Source organism: Euprymna scolopes, chromosome 3 (genome assembly GCF_053919585.1).
Source record: "Euprymna scolopes isolate OS-2025 chromosome 3, ASM5391958v1, whole genome shotgun sequence".
NCBI classification, from domain to species: domain Eukaryota; kingdom Metazoa; phylum Mollusca; class Cephalopoda; order Sepiida; family Sepiolidae; genus Euprymna; species Euprymna scolopes.
In genome coordinates, this window is record NC_136484.1 from 160,828,957 (window position 1) to 160,832,453 (window position 3,497).

General features: G+C 32.8%; 1 pseudogene; it reads left to right on the top strand.

Annotated features, from left to right (window-relative positions):
* Positions 1-223: 223 nt before the first annotated feature.
* LOC145265193 (U2 spliceosomal RNA) lies at positions 224-357 on the top strand (annotated as a pseudogene).
* Positions 358-3,497: the final 3,140 nt, after the last annotated feature.

The following is a 3,497-nucleotide window of genomic DNA, read 5'->3' on the forward strand; positions in this document are numbered from 1 at the left end:
TTTATTATCGTCTAATATTTTGAAAGCTGAATTTCTAATAAAATGTGCATCTATAGGAGATAATGCCTGGGAATGTGTTCCCCCCCCCACAGTTTAACAGTGGTGTGACGTCAAGAGAAAGAGGGTGAGAGAGAGGGAAGAGTAAGTGGGTGAGAGAGAGAAAGAGAGAGAAAAAAAAGAAAGACGGTGTTGGTTTTGTGAAAAAAGTTGTTATTTACAATTGTTCGCATTCTTGGCCTTTTGGTCAAGATCAAAGTGTAGTATCTGTTCTTCAGATGCTGCACTTCTATTTCTTGTTCTCTTTCGGTGGAGGAGAAATCCTCCACGACTGAGACAATTTTTATTTTTGTACCTTTTCTCCACGTTAAAAAACGACCCTGGTGTCTAACTGTCCCGTGGGGAGGCATAATAAATAGGTACAATTGTTCGCCATTAGTGGATGTTGACGTCACGTCACGTGACATGACTAAGCGTTTTTTTTTTTTAGTATGAATAACATTTTTTGTTTTAATTATAAAGTCTACACTTAATTTTATAGAAAATGATGTATATATAATAGAAAAAAAAATTACTGGTTTTGTTGGATTCAAGTGGATCCCCCCCCTCCAGTTTAAGAGATAGCAGGTCACGTGGTAATATACAAAATGGCTAGCGTAAATATAAAGATCGTTTTTTTTATCGACGAATATTTTGAAAGCTGAATTTATTTTTATTCCTGTACATTTTTTCCTGATATTTTTCGTTAAAACTCTTGTATAAATACTATTTTTAACCAGTTAAATACGTTGGAGACATTGTCATGGAGTTTAATAATCTCTAGAACAAAGCAGAAGAGAAATTACAAAAGTATCGGTAAAACAAAGTGTTTGTTTACATTTGTTCGCCATTACTGGATGTTGACGTCACGTCACGTGACATGACTAAGCGTTTTTGGATTATGTAATATTAACATTAAAATGACAGGTTTTTTTTGGGGCCCCCCTAGGAGAGAAATGATCAGTTCACCCCCTTTTAATGGTCCGTTTGGTGTGGAATTTCGATATTTGTCATGCGGGTGATCAAGGTTCAATATGATACATAATTTGTCAACTTTGGTTGTGTCTGTCAAAAGTTTGAGCTGACGTCACGTCACGTGACACGTATTGAATAACGTTAAAATGACAGGTTTTTTGGGGGGCCCCCCTAGGAGAAAAACGATCAGTTGACCCCTTTCTACTGGTCCGTTTGACGTGAAATTTCGATATTTGTCATCCGGGTGATCAAGGTGCAATATGATACCAAATTTGTCAACTCTGGTTCCGTCTTTCAAAAGTTTTAGCGTTACAAACAAACATACATACATACATACATACACACCGATTTTTGCCTTTTATATATATAGACTAGCAGGGCTACCCGGCGTTGCTCGGGACCGTATAAACAATGAAAAAACAAAAGCAGATATTGAACATATGTTTGATTCTTAGGGGAGACGAATCTTTCATCTCTATGTATTATTTGTTTTATCTACCCCCGGACTGGTATTGTTCATGTTTTATCCCTAGCATAGGTAATTTACAGCATGTATATGAAATTGTTTTACCTTAGGGAGAAGAGAACAGGTAATATACAACATAATGTGTCTATATTACATCCCTGGCAACGCCTAGAAACCAGCTAGAACATGTATTTCAGTCAATCTTTATTACATCCTGGGCTATGCCGGGAAACCAGCTAATCTCTATTTAGTGACTTGACCACCAAAATACCTCCCTAAGTGTGTCCTTTCTTTTGAACTTATTAGATATAGGTATCTAGAAATGTGTGTGAAATTTTGTTGAATGCATTGTTCACTATGATTTTCTTATTGTTCTACACAATATCAACTGTAGCGAAATAAAACAGTAAACTTAGTGTAGTGTTAGAATAAAGAGCAAAGGAAAAAATTAGAATCATATTCTGTAATTGCAAATCTAAATTTGCTAGCGTGTACCAGTATTTGCCAGGTTGTGGAAATTTGGAATTTATAACGTATGTAGTGGCCTTTTCCTAGATACCTATTGCTAAAAATTATACTTTCATTTTGTTAGAAAAATCTCTCTTCGGATGCCCTGCATCATCCAAAATAAAAACAAATATTTTTATAATTGTTTCAGTACATTGCTACACATTGTGAAATTTGTTGACGTTTGTAAAAAAAAATCATGAATGTGCTTATATTCCAAAAAAGAAAATATCAGTGCACAGTATTGAAAGTGTTTGAGATTCAAAAGTCTGTAACATTTCTACTAACTTCATAAGATGTCATGTGAGAAACTTAATTGAATATCAAGACATTATCTGAAGCGTTTTTATTTTGGTGTAACGTATGTGTTTACAGTGAACCGTAACTTTTAATAAACAGCTTGGTATGCAATGACATAGGCTAAGAATCTTAGACAAAATATATATAAATTGGAAAAATGTGTGAACAAATGAAAAAAAAATGATCCGCTCCACTTGATGACATCAAGCACAGTAATATTTTAGTGAAGAAAATATGAAATTGATGTTCAGTGATTAGTTTGGATGAATGAGAAAATGTAATTGTTTGATGCATAAAAAATAACTCATTTGCTGTATTTGATATTAAGCAGCAAAATATAGTGATTTGAATATTAAGGAAAACATCAAATCAGATTATATATAAAAAAAGATGAAATTAGAAAATATATATTTTCTGTTTATGAGTTTTGCCAATCAAAATTTTGTGGCAGAAATTGGGTGATTACCATGCAATTTTATTTTGATAAAATTCTTAAATTATTTCAATGTTTATTATAATTTCTTATTAGTGACTTGTTATCATCAAAATCCGCCCCAAAGAGTGTCCTTTCTTTTATTAGGTATCAGAATAGGTATCCAGATTTCTACTTCTATACAAATGTGATATTTCGGATCTGTAGATAAACAATTTGTTGCATATATAAGCTGAGAATTGTTCTCTCTCATTCTCTCTCTCACACACCCACACATTCTCACTTTTATAGATATAATAGATAAATTATGCTAGATATATTTCCATGTGTCTGAATAATCTATATACAAATTTTCAAATCTGTAGATAAAAAATTTGTTGAGTATATAGGTTGAGAATTGTTCTCTCTCTCTCTCTCTCCTCTCACGCATGCTCACTTTTATAGATATAATAGATAGATTATGCTAGATATATTTCCGTATGTCTGAATACACTATATAAAAATTTTCTAATCTGTAGATAAAAATTTGTTGAATATAAAGGGTGAGAATTGTTCTTACTCTCTCTCTCTCACACACAGACATATTCTCATTTTATAGACATAATAGATAGATTATGCTAGATATATTTCCATATGTCTGAATACCCTATATACCAATTTTCAAATCTGTAGATAAAAAATTTGTTGAATATATAGGTTGAGAATTGTTCTCTCGCTCTGTCTCTCTCTCTCTCTTGCTACCTCACACACACACGCAAACATTCTCACTTTTATAGATAT